Source organism: Peromyscus leucopus, chromosome X (genome assembly GCF_004664715.2).
Source record: "Peromyscus leucopus breed LL Stock chromosome X, UCI_PerLeu_2.1, whole genome shotgun sequence".
In the NCBI taxonomy this organism is placed as follows: domain Eukaryota; kingdom Metazoa; phylum Chordata; class Mammalia; order Rodentia; family Cricetidae; genus Peromyscus; species Peromyscus leucopus.
In genome coordinates, this window is record NC_051083.1 from 38,229,744 (window position 1) to 38,248,134 (window position 18,391).

The following is an 18,391-nucleotide window of genomic DNA, read 5'->3' on the forward strand; positions in this document are numbered from 1 at the left end:
AAAGATGAAAGAAAATGAAAGCTCCCATTTAGCTCCACCTACCTATGTGGGCACAGGTTTCTTGGATTTTGATAACCCCTGTTCTGGCCCATTAGTCAGTCAGAACCAGACATGGTGTAGGAAGGTGTTTGACCACGAACTCTCTCACTGAACAAAAGTTTTTTTGTTTTGTTTTTCAGTGAGAGGGGTGGAACCCAGGGCCTCGTATATACTAGGTACTTAAGCATTCTGTTCTTGAACTATATCCACAGCCCTTGGTTCATGAGGCAAGGTTTCCCTATATGGCCCAGACTGGCCTCCATTTAAAAAATTTCCTGTTTTCACTTCCCTAGTGCAGGGATTACAGATGTGTGCTACGGTGCCCAACATTTTATTTTGTGATGCTGAAGATGGAAGCCAAGATCTTGTGCATACTAAGTAAGTACTCTTACCACTGAGCTACATCCAAGCCCAAAGAGATGATTTCACCAAAGATATCTAAAGAATTAATAAGAAAGAAAAGTGTCCTATTGGTAGAACCAAAATATGTATCTAGAGTCCTGAAGGTTCTATCTCATTTACTACTATGGTTTCTACATGTGGCACAGAGCCCAAATACACTGTAACTACATAATAATTTGGATTGATCAAATGACTAAATAGAAGTAGCAAAAGTTCCCACATATTCAGCATTTAGCTCAGTATTTACATGTTGAGAATACATAATAAAGGCATGTTAAGTAAGTGAGGGATTTACAGTAAGCAGCATTATTAATTGAGCACTCATTGATCAGTTGTCCCATGTAATTCTCACAAAAATTAAACATGGAAACTTGATATCTCCATTTTACAGATGAAGAAATCATATCTCAAAAGCATTAAGTAATGGTCCCCAAAGTCAGTATGCCTAACAAGTAATGGCTAGTAAGCATTTTCCAAATTGTTCTTATCAGATGTGCAATTAGTTACATCCTTCTCCACCAGCAGGTACAGACTTGACACTCCAGACTTGCTGAGGAGAAACTGGTGATGAGAGTAGATCTGAGGAACTGGTAGGCTCATGACCCCAGCTGTCTACAATAGTCACCAGTGGAAACAGGTTTCTGCAAAATCAGTGGATCCAAACTTGGAAACAAGAAATCATCTAGAAACCTAAATAATCATGAGGTCTCAGGCTGTAATCCTCAAGTTCCTCTCTCGTGGACACATTCAGCACTTTCAAGGCCTTCAAGCAATGTTTCTCCCTCTTTGACTTGTTTCTGCTTATGGATGAATGTCTTCTTACTTTAGAAAATTAATTATAAGGTGATGAATAGACACGATTCCAGCCTAATTCATGGTTTACAATCAACATATTGCAAACAAAATGTCCTGGGAAATGTCAGCTCAGATATGGTGACACATGTCTGGAATCCTAGCACTTGAGAAGCTGAGTTTCAGACCAGTCTGAGTTATTCAATGAGAATCCCCTTCCCACCACACACCCCAAAAGACAGGCAAAAGCAAGAAAACTGTCATCTTAAACCCCTTTGTCTGCTAAGCACTATACCTGTAATCACAGAATTGGGAAGCAGAGGCTGGGGTTTTAAGAGTCAAAGTCATCCTCAACTACATAGCAAGTTTGATGCCAGCTGAGGATATACTGGACCCATAAACAAGTAAACACACACACACACACACACACACACACACACACACACACACACACACACACACACAGAAATTCCTGTCTGTGTTTGAATTTTCCTAATCTGAGACTCTTTCTGTCTCAAACTAGTAAAGAAAGAAACTTTACAAATAGATTCCAAATTTCTCTCTATCTCAAACAACTAAAGAAACTTTAATTTCAATTTTTTTAGTGTACTTTGACAAAAATAGATTCCAAATTTTCTTTACTGTTTCACTTGATCCTTTCAGGCAGGTCTGAGTCTGTCTTGTGTATTGGTTAAATCCTTATCTATGTCATTCTTATCTACACTATAATCCTATCCACCATGGAAGCAGGAGGTAATGATGAGAAAGGAATAAGCATGAAATTCAAAGTCAAAATGCTAAACATGTGAATGGACAGTGGAAGCACTGGGCCTTTGTTGTCTGCAAAGTGAATGAACCAGCCTTCCAGTGCTTCTCTTGGTACAACACTGTAGCAAGAATACTGTAATGTTGAAAGTAAAGATTAGGGGGAAAAGATAGATCTGGTAAAGATCTACAGAAACAAAGCTGTATTGAAATACTCACTTCATAAAAAGGTTATTCAAATAAAAAAAACAATAAATTTCAAAGGGGCCAAGTGTGTTGGCACATATTTGTAAACTCAGCACTTTCAGGCTGGCAGAATAGAAATGCCTTGTTGTACTGGATTTTTTTTTTAAAGATTTATTTATGATGTATACAGCATGTTTGCCTGCAGGCCAGAAGAGGGTGCCAGATCTCATTACAGATGGTTGTGAGCCACCATGTGGTTGCTGGGAATTGAACTCAGGACCTCTGGAAGAGCAGTCAGTGCTCAGTGCTCTTAACCTCTGAGCTATCTCTCCAGCCCCAGGTACTGGATTTTATATTTGCAACTAAGAAAGCTGATTTTCATTTCACCCAAGGTGCATCTATGTCTCTTGGAGGCCCTACATAAGCCAAGGTACTGACATATGAAATCAGAATATCTATTTCTTTAAATTTTGGGGGCAAATATAGAGATAAAGTCCAGAGTAAATGTGTTATTGATATAAGCATGGCCACATCATGGACCCCAGAACCTCAAATCCATAGAAATGGCAAAACCTTTCCCAGGTCAGGATTAAGTGAATGGCAAAACCTTTTCCCTGGTCTATATACATGTATGGAGAAACTATCAAAGTTTTCCCCTCTGACGTGACTATAACCTGAGACTGCTCCCCTAGAGAGACCTCCTACTGAGATTAGCTAGCTCATCTCCTCCTCCTTCATGCTGTATATAATAAATGGGCTGAGTGTCCAGGCTGCTGCTGGTACGTCTCCATCAGAGACCAAACCCAAACCCAGCTTTCTGTACATGTAGCTGTCATTTCCTCATTCCTCCATCACCCCAGTTAGGTCAATCCCAAAGTCATGCTGGCTGAATAATGTGTGTGTGTGTGTGTGTGTGTGTGTGTGTGTGTGTGTGTGTGTGTGTGTGTGTGTTTGTGTGAATGAGCATGTGTGCACTCACATGTCAGTATTTGGAAAGCTCACCATTTCAGATAGGTTGGCTGGCCATGGAGCTCCCTGGATCCACCTGTCCTTATCCTCCCAACGCTGAGGTTATAGACAGAATCCATATTAAAGTCTTCATGCTTTCACAGTAAGAGCTTGTACCCTCTGAGCAATCTCCCAGCCCTAGAATATCTGTTTTTTAAAGTCACAATGGGGTATGTGACTGCTTGTAATGAAAATCAGCTTTTTGATTTGCATATGTAAAATCTAGTTCCTGACCCACAGTAAACACAACAAGGCATTTCTATTCTGTGAGCCTGGGAGTGCTGGGTTTACAAATATGTGCCAACACACTTCATTCCTTTGATATTTATAGTTTTTTTATTTGAATAACCTTTTTATGAAGTGAGTATTTCAATACAGCTTTATTTTTGTAAATATTTACCAGATATATCTTTCCCCCCAATCTTTGCTTTCAGCATTACGGTGTTTTTCTTACACTGTCATACCAAGAGAAGCACTGGAGGGCTGGTCCATGGCCATGGGAAGCCTAATTATTTGTATCAAACTGGGTCTCCAGTATCCCTAGTTGGCCTTGAGCTTGTTATATAGCCAGGGATGACCTTGAACTCTTGGTCCTTCTGCCTCTACTGGGATTACAGGCATGTTCTACAGTTCCTGATTGAAAAGCCCAATTATAACTAGAAAAAAAATTACTGATGTGCGTAGAATCTACTGCTTTCTTCTAAAATATATTTACAAGAACATAGTCACTATGATGGCAAAGTGTTTTGTCTGATTTCCCCACTGCTATAATTGCAAGGACTACAACACATGCTTAAAAAAAAAAAAAAGCAAAAAAAACCCCAAAACTTAAATAAGCAAAGGCTGACATTCATCCCCACAGATATACATATACCCGTCTCAAGATTCAACTACTAGAGGGCTTGTTTATTTTTCTGTTTGCTATGCTGGATCCTGACACTCTCCAGGGTTTCATAAGGCAATAGCCCTGTCACTGAGCTATAATCCTGATCCCAAAACTACTAGACTTTTTTTTGCATCAGAGCATTTTTGTTATGGAGCAGTGTCAATTTTAGCCTCTGAGGTCCTTTTTCTGTGCCTCCATGTCTGAGCCTAGTAATCACACTTAGTTGTCTAACTCAGAGCTACCCCAATTATGTTGCAATGTTCCTAACCTCAAAGTATCTTAATTATTTTTCTTGGCCAACGTAGTATGATAGGTAGCTCAACATGATACAATCTAAAATTACCCGGGAAGAATTGTGATGAGGATTGTCTAGATCAGGATGGCCTATGGACATGTCTCTGGGGGATTATCTTGATTATGTTAGTTGATGGGTGAAATCCCAGTCCACTGTGGGCAGTGTCATTCCTTGGGATTGTTGCTGGACTATATAAGAGAGAAGAAAGTGAACTGTAGTAAGCATTCTTGTACTACTTTCTCTCTTCTCTTGACTGTGGATGTATTGAAATATCTGTTTTAAGTTCCTGCTATCTTGACTTACCTGCTATGATGGACAATAACCTAGAATTGTAAACTAAAATAATCCCTTTCTTCTGTAAGTTGCTTTTTGTCAGGATATTTTATCACAGCAATAGAAATGAAACCAGATACGTCACTCCTCCTTTTATCATTATCAGATACTCATTTTCCCTGCCTCTCTTGCAGCCATGCATAGCCATGTTATGTGGTACTATCCAGTGATACATGAAGAGAAGAGTTCTAAGGCATTTCAGGACAAATATTACTTCCCAGGATTAAAAATAAATCCTTGATCTGGGAGTATAGTAAAGTAATAAAGCATGTGCTCAACATGTGTGTTAGCTTTTTTTTTTTGTTGCTGTGACAGGACAATTTAAAATGAGGAAGGGTTATTTTCCTTGTGGTTTTAGAGGTTTTGTCCATTGTGACATACAGGGCATGGTGTAATAGAGATGTTTAATTCAAGATAGTCGAGAAGGAGAGTGCAGCAGCAAAAGGAAGGGGCTGGGGCAAAGTAAAGATAAGCACTCAAGTACATGTGCCAGGGGCCTGCTTCCTCCAATCAGGCCTCATCTTCCACAGTTCTACCACTTCATAACATCCCATTCAATTTTTCTATCCATGAGTGGACTAAATGATCCAATAGGTGAAAGCCTTCAAAGTCTAATAATGTCTGGAAACACTTTAATAGACTCATTGTCAGATGTGCTAATCTCTGAGGATTCCCTCAGTCAGATCAGGTTGCTAATCAATATCAACCATTACAAGGCTGGGGATGTAGCTCAGGTTTAGAACATTTGAATCCCCAACCTTGAACAAATTTCCCAGATCCTGTATCTTGGTGTGGTGTGGTGGTCCATGACTGTAATTCTAGCGCACGGGAAACTGAGGCAAGAAGATTGAAGTTTCCAGGCCACCCTGGGCTACATAGTGAAATATTGTCTCAAAAAGATTAAAAATGGCACAACATCTAATACACTTTATGCTAATTTAAAAAATAATTTAGAAATGCTAAACAAAAATTAATAATAATAATGGCTTTTGATAACATGCTTAATTTGCTGATGTGCCCTGTAACTGGCAACTTTTAGGCTCTTAATTAGGTTCAGAGAAAAAAGTATATATGGCTTAAGCAATGATAACTAAAGTGTTATAAGCTAACATACCTTCTATGCTAAGGTATGTGAATTCATTCAGTTAGTTAATATTTACATATTTTCTGGCTTGGGATACATTTTGAACATTCCTGTTTGACCGCTGGTTTTAAATCTCACTTTCAGGCAGTTTTCTAATTTCATTCAGTTCCAGTTCTATTACAAAACCTACACAACCTCCCCAATTATAACAGCATAGGATTTCAGGGCTCCCTTCCCCTGATCTGGTACCTACTTCAAATCTTTGCACATTATACAAAGTTGTAGGCAGTTCTAAATACAAATTGTCTCTTTTAGAAACAGATAAACAGAACAGATGTGATTTGCTAGTTTGAGTCATTAGAAGTAGATGATGTTATCATTAGCAAAATTGATACATTTTCTTGTGCAAATGATTATTTACTTGTTACTCATCTCATTTTAATTACCTCAGAATTGCATGCTGATTTAGGATTTCTTTTGGTCATTTCTTACAGTAATCCTTCACTTCTGTTTGTCCCATCTGTTTCTGTGTGTGTGTGTGTGTGTGTGTGTGTGTGTGTGTGTGTGTGTGTGTAAACATGTGCCATGTATGTGGAAATCAGAGAACAGATTTCAGTAGGCAGTTCTCTCATCCACCAAATAGATCCCAATGATCTCAGATGATCAGGCTTGGTAGCAAGCACCTTTACCCTCTAAGCCATCACATCAACCCCAAAATACGATACAGAGAGCAAAATAGAAGTGGACTTATGGGATTATAGTGAAGCCCCACCTCTAGCTACTCTTTCAGATTCTTGGCCATGCTGATTTATCATTAATGAATTTGGAACTGTGAATTGTGTTGCATTAATATATACTAATAAAAGTAAATGAAGGGGCTGGAAAGATGGCCCAGCAGTTAAGAACACTTGCTGCTCTTTCATAGGACCAGAGTTTGATTCCCAGCACCCATGTCCTGCTGCTCACAGACATCTGTAACTCTAGTTCTAGGGGCTCTGACACTTCTGGCTCCTCAGGCACCTGTATTCATTCATTCATTCATTCATTCATTCATTCATTCTCTCTCTCTCTCTCTCTCTCTCACACACACACACACACACACACACACACACACAAACACACACACATACACCCCTACATATAATTAAAAATATTGTTTGACTACTGAACATCTGTTGGCAACTCTTTAAGTAATTTTCATTTTTAACCACAGATAGAATTAGAAAGTAGATTGAAAGAAAGTTTGGGAAATTGTTCTTTATACTAACCTGCTCACATTCTAACATTAGAACTGCATTACTCCTATCCTAAGCGAAAATTTGTTAGACCTGCCTGAAAAAAAAATCAGTAAGAGAGAGAAAGGAAAAAAGTTGAATCAATTCATATATTCCACATCATGGGCTTTTAAATATATTCTCCTACTTTGTCATTTGTGTGTGTGTGTTTTGTTTATTTGTTTGTCTGTTTGTTTGTTGAGACAGGATCTCCTAAATAACTCTTACTGGCTTGGTGCTCTTTATACAGCGCAGGTTGGCTTCAAATTCACCATCCTTTTGCTTCTGTATCCCAAGTGTTGTGATTATGGGAGTGTGCCAACATACCCAGCTACCCTTGTTTTTTTCTCTAAATTTTCTTTAAAAATTTTCCAATTGTGACTTACAGTTGAAGGTTGATTACATTATAGATGAGATGTGATTCTAAAGTGAGATAGGGTTGTAAATAATTTATCCTAGGTGATATGTTCTTGATTGGACCTTGTTCACATGATGTCTAGCCAGACAGATAAAATGCTCCAAGCAAAGGGAAATAGCACTGATTATGTGACCTCTGTGATGATTCCCAAGTGTACATCCTTTAGGACAGACCTCATTGATTGGTTGACAGACATCAAAATAAGAATCATTGTATATTTATTATTGCTGAGGAAGTTCAATATGTCACAAAAGGGCAATGATTATGACAATTAGGAGAGAAAACAAGACATAGCAATGGAATATGTATGACACAAAAGCACAAGGAGAGACTATTTATATAGAGGGAGGGAACCTGCAAGGAGGGGTCAAGGGATATGCCAAGGCAGTAAAAGAGAAATAACAACCAAGTATAATAATATATGTGTATGAAAATGTCACATGAAAACCCATTATGTTGCATGTTAATTAAAAAAATTTAAACAAAAGAGTAATCCTGTGTAAGGCCAGGATAAAAATAACTGGAATAAAAATAACTGGAACCAGGAATAACTCCTAAACCAGTTGCCCCACTCACAGCTGTTCTTCCTAATACAAAAATAGATGTAATCTTTATGTCATCAGGTATCAAGGAAGGAACAGACAATTAGAGGATGCCTACTATATCCTAAGCACTCTATATCTTTAAATCATTTAATATTCATAACTAGGGGAAGAAGGAAAGTATAATTGTGAACTCTATGTTTTATGTGTATACAGAATGAAATTCAGGAACCTTGTCCAAAATTACAGTCACTGGCAGCACTTGGATCTGCATCTAAGTTTGCCTAACTTCAAAACTACCTGCTCCTTCAGCCATTGCAAGTACACTTAGGTCCATTCTGCAACACCTACTTCCTGAGTCCATGTTGGCATGTTCTCAGTCACCTGTCATTCCACCATTGGATGAAGAGTGTGTATGTGCCCTCTATTAAGAACATAAAGTAAGAGCTGTGGATCATTTTCATAGTGTCATGACAGTGCTCTCCTTAGAAATAATGATGGATCTGTGATGCCTTGACTCACCAACTAGATCTCCCTTCAGCTAAAAGCCCCGTATCCTCCAGAATTCTCTTTCTGTAAAATGATGTGGACAGGGCAGACTCTTCAAGCAGCAGGATCCTACTGGTATTATATGTCTACTCAGCCTGGGCTATAGGCATTAATAATTCATACTACAAAATTCTAAGCAGTTTCATTTTGGGGTTGCAGGTAGTAGGAGGGAAGTAAGACAGACGAAGAAAGCTTAGGAAGATGAAATTATGGAGACAGTAATTGTCAACCATATTCCCTGTTGTAATTTTAAAAATATGTACATGTGGGCCATAGTGACATATAATATCATCTCTGGGGAGGCTGAGGCAGGAGTCTCAAGTTAAAGGCCAGCCTGAACTATATAGTTGCACCCTATCTCAAAAAAATCTAGAAAAAAACTAAGACATGCACAGAGCTGAGATTTAGTTCTGTGGTACACATGAGTTCATGCTTCACTCTCCCAGCACCACAGAATAATCACAAAAACCAGACATATACTAGAGGAACTTAATTTGTGAGATATGGACCAAAAGTGTTGATTGTTTGGTTTTCATCTTAGCTCTAGCTCAGTACAGTATTTGAGATAATATCTCTTTTTAGGTTTATCATTTTTACAAGGAGATATATTATACTCCTGTGCTGCAATTACAAAAGAGTATAATAAAAGATCGACTAAGTAAAAGTCAGGAGACTAGCTGTATTTCTGATGTTGCTGCCATCTAACTGAGTGACCACAGGCTAGTACTTTGCCATCTTTAGGCTTCAGTTTTCCTTAGGGAATTAATGAGGAATTTAGATAATATAATCAATCACGAAGCTTTTATGCTTCTGTGATGACAGAAATCTCCATAACAGACATTGGAGGCACTGGAAAGAGTAAATTAGACATAAGGGTGATCTGGTTTTGACATCTGTCTCTTCATTGATTGCCAGGATTGACGGAAAAAAAAGACCCTTATCCTTCCAAATACTATTCATGTAGATTACCCTTATTTAGACTTACACTTCACATCCTAGTTTTTCTGAAGCTGCCTAATGGGAATGTATGATATCTTTCTCTATAAAGCATCAAATATTTTCCTATAAAACAACCATTCTGATAGCTTTTTTAAAAAAAAAAATGTATTTATTTATTATGTATACAGTATTCTGCCTACACACCAGAAGAGGGCACTAGATCAAATTACAAATGGTTGTGAGCCACCATGTGGTTGCTGGGAATTGAACTCAGGACCCCAGGAAGAGCTGCCAGTGCTCTTAACCTCTGAGCCATCTTTCCAGCCTCCATTCTGATATCTTAAATGCCAAACAAAGAACCTGATAAAATGACATCTAGAACACTCAAAGCAGAGATAGCTTTCCACAAACAGGCATAGATGACTTCATGAGGGAAATGACTACAGCAAAGTTTACAGAAGTCTTCATGTCTGCCGTAATCTATCAATGCATTAAACATCAAACGTAGTTTGAAGGTTTCTCCTTAGGTTTATAATAAACAAACTTAAGCCTTCTATATAGTACATTTATTTTTATATGCTTCTGTTTAACAGCATATGCTATATGTTTACATACATGCTGGTATTTTACTGTAAGAAATACAGTTCTCATCTCAAATTGGTGACTTTTTTACTTATACTAATATATATTTTATTTCTATTATAGGACACTTAATGTATTTCTAGCGGTTCATTTTAATCACCATATACATAAAATCTTTCTTTTTTCCTCCATGCTGGAGATGATACCCAGAGTTTCACATACATTAGGCAAGCACTCTACCATGGAGCTACATCCCCAGCATGAATTGGGAATTTTAAAAATATATCATATTAGTATTACAGAACTATGGGTTTGACTTAACAGTTGAAAAAATAGAGTATTGACATTGGACTGTTGAAACTAATTCACAACTACAAGAAAACATTTGATTTTTAAAAATATGATCAATATGAGTGAATAACTATGAATAGGGCAATACTAGAAACTAATGCATGAGTAAGTAAGATAATTTTTCATCAACGACTGCTCATAATTTTGCATTTAGAAACCAGGAAGAGGGCCAACAAGATAACTCAGTGGGTAAAAGCACTTGCCACATAAGCCTGAGGACCTAAGTTCAATTCCCAGGACCTACAAGGTAGAAAGAGACAAATTGACACCCAAAAATTGTCCTCTCAGCTGCACATATGTGCACACACACACACACACAGACAACAATACTAATGATGTGCACATACACACAGAGAGACAGACAGAAACAACAATAATACTAAAGATGACAAACATGCTTTTGTGGTAGTAGAGTTGACCCCAGGGGCATGTAGACACTATCCACGTGCTCTTCCACTGAGCTATACCTACACTCCCCTTTATATTTCATTTGAAGACAGGATCTCACTAAATTATCCAGACAAGCTTTCAACCTGTGATTCTCTTACATCATCCTTGTGAGTGGCTGGGCCAAAGATGTGTGCCACCACAATCAGAAAAATTACTGTGTTGAATTTCAAGCATTCTGATAACTTGTGCCACTTCACAGCTTCTTCAATGCTAACTTGAATTACTGAAATAAATAACTCTAAAGAAACAACATTCTTTTCTTGTCTGAGATGGTTAACAATAGCCAACTTGAGGAGTTCCCCATGGAAATCATTTTTATAGGTAGGCATGGCAAGAGTTCCCATGGACATTTTCACGTTCCTGTAGTATGGGTTCCATCCTAGGCTCACAACCACCTTATGGACATAAACATACTCACTTCCAACAGTACTCCAAGTTTAATACCAGTTTGTATTAGTTCCTTATATCACTGCTGCAACAACATACCTGACCAAAGCAAGTTAAGGATGAAAGGAAGGGTTTATTTTGGCTCATAGTTTGGAGGTCCAGTCTATCATATCAGGGATGGTCTAGCAAGAAGAGCTTGAGTCAGAAGAGCACAATAAATGTTCATGGTTAGCTAACTGTCTCCATTTTTTGCAGTGAAGACCCAAGGCCACAGAATTGTGCTGTCTACATTTGGAGTGGGGTGTCCTCACCTCAGTTAGCCCTCACAGGCTTTCCCAGAAGCTTATCTCTTAGTAGATTCTAGATGCTGTCAAGTTAACAGTCAACATTAACAGTCAGAGAGCTGGTACATGAGCTGGAAAACTATCTATTACCTTTCCAGGAAGATTAATTGTGGACATGCTCAGCCACTTGGAGCCCCACACAACCTGGCCCAAAGGCACAGCAATTTCCCCGATGATGTCTTCTGCTGGGGATACAGACTGGGCCCATTTCATGGGTCCAGTGAGGGCAGTTTCCAGATCAGTTGCAGGTTCTGGGAAAGAACTGTCAACAAGGTGGTCATGTTACAGGCTGGAAGGCACCAAAAAAGATTTGGCAGTAGGTTCCTCATACCACTGAATTTTATATTTTTTAATTGTATAAAATTTACACGAGAAGGCTAGGTGATTATAAAAAAAAAAGGTGATAATGTATTGAAACTGATATTAAGTGAAGAAGTATGACAAAATGGAACATGCCTGTAATTCTGTTAGTTAGGAGACAGGTTGCCACAAGTTTGAAGCCAACCTGTCTAAACAGCAAGATCTTGCATTAAAAATCAAAAAGAAGGTGACCTCTACTACCCCACCTAGTACCCAGACTTCTGACATTCTCCTCCAGGATCTAGCCTGAAGAGTACCCCTGAGCTCCTCATCCATGGTTTTTCTCCAACCCATCAGACTGAGCCTCGGTCCCACATACAATTCACCAGCCTAGTTAGGCCTCCCCTACCTGCACCACAAAGGAGCTATAAGCTTGGGCCAGGATCCACCCTGCCTATCCTCAAAACCCAGAGCTCTCTTACGACATAACATCCTTTCTATTCAGCTAGATCTTCCCTCCCACTCGAGGTTTGGAACAAAAATCATGTCCTGTACACACGCCTAGTCCCCTCTGTCCACCTGACTTTATGCCACCCAAGCTATTTCCAACCTCTAGACTAAACCCATGTCCCAAATTTTCTCTTCTTCCCCAACCTGCTCTATCCACAACAAACTCAGAACTAACAACAAAGCCCACATGCCAATGTATCATTTCTAGAATACCAGCAATATAAAATATCAAGCCAGCATCCGGTGGTGATATTGTGTTTCCCGATATATTGTGTACCCTAATAAACTTATCTGGGGATCAGAGAAAAGAACAGCCACTAGATATAGAGGCCAGAAAATGATAGCACATGGTGGCACACACACCTTTAATCCTAGCTTTCCAAAGGCAGAGATCCATCTGTATCTCTGAGTTCAAAGCCACACTGGAAATAGCCAGGCATGGTGACCCATACCTTTAATCCCAGGAAGTGATGGCAGGAAGCAGAAAGGTATATGAAGGTGTGAGGACCAGGAACTAGAGCCTGGTTAAGCTTTTAGGCTTTTGACCAGCAGTTCAGCTGAGATCCATTTGGATGAGGACTCAGAGGCGTCCAATCTGAGGAAACAGGATCAGCTAAGGAATTGGCAAGGTGAGGTGGCTGTGGCTTGTTCTGCTTCTCTGATCTTTCAGCATTCACCCCAAAACCTGGTCCCAGGTTTGTTTTATTAATAAGACCTTTTAAGATTCACATAACAGTATCCTCTGTCCATCACTTACCAGTTCTGTACAAATGTTTGCCAATGAGAATTACCTACATGAATTCCAGACACATAATTTAAATGAACAATCACAAATTTCATCACAGAGTTTAAGAAATTTAAAGAAGATTTGAATAAACGGATCAATAGAATCTAGGATAAAGGGCTGAAGGAGAGCTATCCAAGAAAACACAAACATAAGGCTGGTAGAAAAGATGAAGGCAACCCATGACTTGGGAACAGAATTCAATTAAAAGATAGAAACACTGAAGAGGACTCAAGCTGGAATGAAGTTGGAACTGAAAAACCCAATAACTCACTAGAAAACTCAAAGGAAAGCCTCATAAATAGAAAGAATCAAGCATGAGACAGACCATCAAGATTCAAAGGTAAAGTAGAAAATTTAGACCAAATAAGCAAGGAATGTGAAAAAAATTAAAAACATAGGAAAGGAACACATAGGAAATGTGAGACAACATGAAAAGACCAAACCTCCTAATTCTAGGCATAGATGAGGGAGAAGAATCCCAAGTCAATGGCATCGACCAGATTGTCAACAAGATCATTATTTTAGTCGCTGTTCTATTGCTGTGAAGAAACACCATGACCACGGCATGCATACATGCATACAAGTAACATACAGACAGAACAGTTCTGTGTGTGCACTGAAGAGCAATTAATGTAAAAAGAGGCCATGGATTTGAAATGGAGCAGGGAAGGGTATAGGAGGGTTTGGAGGGAAGAAAGGAAAGGGATAAATATAAAATAAAATAAATAAAATCATATTTGTAAGGTGGCAAGCAATGAATGTCAGTTATAACAAGCACTATGAAGTTCTATTTGCTGGCTATGTGTATAGCTCAGTAGTCAAACACTTCTTTTTTTTTTTTTTTACATTTTCTCTCTTTTTTTTTTATTTTACAATACTATTCAGTTCTACATAATAGCCACAGATTCACTTGTTCTCTCCCTTCCTGCCCCCCTCCCCTTCCCCCCAGCCCACCCCTCATTCCCACCTCCTCCAGATCAAGGTCTCCCCCAAGGACTGAGATCAACCTGATAGACTCAGTCCAGGCAGGTCCAGTCCCCTCCTCCCAGATTGAGCCAAGCGTCCCTGCATAAGTCCCAGGTTTCAAACAGCTAACTCATGCAACGAGCCCAGGACCTGGTACCACTGCCTAGATGCCTCCCAAACAGATCAAGCCAATCAACTGTCTCACCTATTCAGAGGGCCTGATCCATTTGGGGGCCCCTCAGCCTTTGGTTCATAGTTCATGTGTTCCCATTCATTTGGTTATTTGTCCCTGTGCTTTATCCAACCTTGGTTTCAACAATTCTCGCTCATATAAACCCTCCTCTTTCTCACTAATTAGACTCCCAGCGCTCTACCAGGGGCCTAGCCGTGGATGTCTGCATCCAGATTCCTCAGTCCTTGGATGGGGTTTATGGCACAACTATTAGGGTGTTTGGCCATCCCATCACCAGAGTAGTCAAACACTTCTATAGCAGGCAAGAATACTAGGTTTGATCTCAGTACTACTAATCAATGAATGAATGCATGTATGTATGAATGAATGAATGAAATATGTTGCATGCACATATTTCTTCTTTGGCTGTAGCATATAACTATAACAATTTTTGAAGGAGATTTTTACAGGGTTCCAGTTTTGTCAGTTTTAAGGTCATAGGCCCCCTTTAACCTTCTTGCCTGCTTCTAACTCTATCAGCCTTCCATGAGAAATGACTCACACCAAAGTACTATACTTCCAGAGTGAGTTCTCAGGCAATAACCTTTGTGCTGGCCAGCAGACTTTGCCAAATATCATATACACCAGGGCAAAACAGAAGGCTTCTCCTTGTTGCTTAGACAAAATTGGGGCTGCTTGGGTGGAGTTTACTCTCTTGCATTTCCCTCTTTGAAGTATCCTCTATTTTCTTGAATTCTCTCTTAACACTTAATTGCCAGTTTGCAGATGGTACAAAGACTGGTAAGCTGGATCCTGAACTTTGAAATCTGTTACATGTACCCAGAGGCCATAGGGAAAAGTGGGGGTGTCTTATACTTTGAGTACTAACAGGCAATTATTTTCTATGATCTTCTTATTGGGTAACTTCCATACCCAGATTCAAAGTGCTGATATTTGAGGAAGCCTGAGGTGGTTGATTGCACTTTTCAGATCTCCTCCATATTTATGAGTAGTTAGAGCCTTGATCTTCTTGAGTTGATGGATGAGCAATAACCTCCCCTTAGGACATCACATCAGGAGGCATGATCGGACTAGAGATAAGTCACACCGGCTGGGTTACAAACTGTCCTGCACCATAGTTCTAATTGTAGCTGTTGTTTTCATCCAGGAGGCCGAATTCCACCACAACTAGACTCTCTAGAGCCTCAGTTATTGACCTGAAAGTCTCCAGAAAATAGGAATTGTGCTTATGAAATACTGGAGGCAAGTGACTTTATAAAGAAAAAAAAAAAGACTTACTTAGCTCACAGTTTTAGAGGCTAGAAATTAAAACAACATGACAGGTTCTTGCAAGGGACATCATAGGCTGTCTTACCTCATGGCATAAATGCATATGTATCTGTGTCTATGTGGTATCTCTCTTCCTCTTTAAAGACTACCAAGACTCACATGAAGGGGCTGCATCAACCTTTACCTCCTAGTTACACTGCTTGTTGCTTGTAAGGTGTGTGTTTGGAGAGGGGACAAAAGTTGATATCACGTGTTTTCCCCTCTCACTCTCCACCTTGTTTTAAGTGTCTCTCAGTGTAACTGGAACCCATTGATTGGGCGAGACTCACTGGCAGTAAGCCTTGGGGATTTTTCTGTCTCTGCCTCCTCAGCACGGAGATTACAAGTTCATGTCACTTGTGAGGTTTTTCTTTTCCATATGTATTGAGGATCAAGCTCAGGTATTCAAGTTTGAGGCAAACACTTCAATGCCTGAACCATCTCCCTCACCTCTGACCTTGAGTAGGACTTCATGCTTGCAAGGCAAGTACTCTACCAGTGAGCTACATCCCTTGCCCTGTTTCTACATTGTTAATAGCATTAACAGATGATAGATATAAATCACATTCAAAGCACAGATAGACCTAATTAAGTATCTGTTATAAATTCACTAAGTGTCAGCCCTTTCAAAACATGGCCCAGTAGATTCATTAGCAGACTCCAAGACTCTGCCTCCTAGTACTTATGCCTTTGTGTACTCCCCTCCCCTTCATGTGGCTGGGACCTGTGACTTGTTTTTAACTAGTACAATGTGGGATGGGCGATAAGATGCCATTCTCACAATTACGGCACATTATGTAAGACTCTAATGTGTCAGATAAAAGCAAAAAAGAGACAGCAATCCATCAAACTACAAAACTTCAAGTAACAGAAACAATCAAGAATAAAAAGGCATCCTTTGCAGTAGAAGAAAACATTTGCACACCAATACCTGTAGACAGCCATTATCAAAAAAGAAACAATCAGAAAATAGCAAGTGGTAGTTAAGAATATGGAGATTGAAACCTTTGTACACCATTGATGAGACTATACATTGTGCAGCCACTATGGGAAACAGTGGTAAATACTCCAAAACGAATGAATGAGATGGAACAATCTCACTTCTTGGTTAAAACCTGTCAAGAATTTAAAGTCAGGTTTGGTGGCTTCTAATCTCTATAGTCATGAGGATAAGGCAGGAAGATTGTCAAAAGTTTGAGATCAGCTTGGACAACACAGGACCATACAGGAAGGAATATTACGCAGTTTTAGAGGAAGATAATCTTGTCTTGTGCTAAAACAGGGATGAACCTTGAGGGCATTATGCTAAGTAAATTTTACTAGTTGCAAAATAAATAAATATGTAAATAAATTGACAAACTTTGTGTGATTCGACTTACATAATCTGTTAAAAGTAGTTCAAACTCTTGGAAATGAAAAGTAGAACATGGCTAGCAGGAATTGGATGGAAAAGGAAAAGGGAGAGTTATTATTCCTGAGCACAGAGTTTTAGTTTTGCAAGATGGGAAAGTTCTGGAGTGCTTCAAGTGTTGTTATACTATGCACTTAAAATAGCTTACAGAAAAGTAGGCATCATGGTGGTTAACAACTTCAATATCAGGACTTGGTAGGCTGAGACAGGAGGTCACAAAAAGACCTTGTCTCAAAAACCTAAACTAAAAATGTTTTAGATAATAAATTTTATGTAAGGTGCTTTTACTAAAATAGATTCTTTGACTGTCTAGTTAGTTACTCAAGAGACTTTGCTGGCTTATAAATGGCCACATTGGGTAAGACCATATGGCAAGGAAATACAGGCACTCTCTAGAAGCCCTAAGCAGCCTGTAAGAGCTGAGGGCAGCCTCCAGCTAATAGGCGGCAAGAAACTAATAAGGCCTTCAATCAAGAAACGAATACTACAGGGCATGGTGAGATGGCTTACTAGTTAATAGTACTTGTTGTTCTGCCAGAAAACCTGAGTTCTGATCCCAGCACCCCCATCAGGCAGATCACCACCACCTGTAACTCTAGATCTATGGCAGTGCTTCTCAACCTTCCTAATGCTATGATCCTTAAATACAGTTCCTCATGCTGTGGTGACCCCCAGCCATAGAATTTTTTTGTTGCTGCTTCACAACTGTAATTTTGCTACTGTTATGACTTGTAATGTAAATATCTGATATATGACCCAAGAAGGTCACAACCCACAGACTGAGAACACTTCTCTAAGGTATCTGGTGCTTTCTGGCTTTCTCAGGTATCTGCACTCACATTCAGATACACACACACACATACATAAACGCATACACATAATTAAAAAATAAATCTGTTTAGAGATGAACACTGCCAAGGTAAATAATTTAAGTGAACTTGGACTTGGACTGTTCCGTGCAGGAATGCAGCTTAGCTGACACAGTGAGCAAAGGATTCGGTGCAGCCATGCCTGGACTCTTGAACTGTACATTCTGCAATAATAAACGTGTGTTATTATAATCAACTGAGTGTGTGGTGATTTTTTTATGTGGCAACAGATAACCAGTACAAAAGGGAAGGCATGGGACAACCTGTTTTCAAATAATTGACTTCTGGGGGCATGGTCCACATGAAAATATCCTAAATATCTTTGGAGCATTGAATTTTGTGGAGGCTTGAAATCAGACAAGGAGCTAAAACCACTACTTTGACCATTTTTATTCCTTCTACCTTCTCCATCTTTCCACCT

The 18,391-nt window shown here is 39.2% G+C and overlaps 1 protein-coding gene across 1 annotated transcript in view; it reads right to left on the reverse strand.

Annotated features, from left to right (window-relative positions):
- Window positions 1–18,391, reverse strand: part of Acot9 (acyl-CoA thioesterase 9) — a 77,804-nt gene that overhangs the window by 58,743 nt on the left and 670 nt on the right. The window lies entirely within an intron of this gene.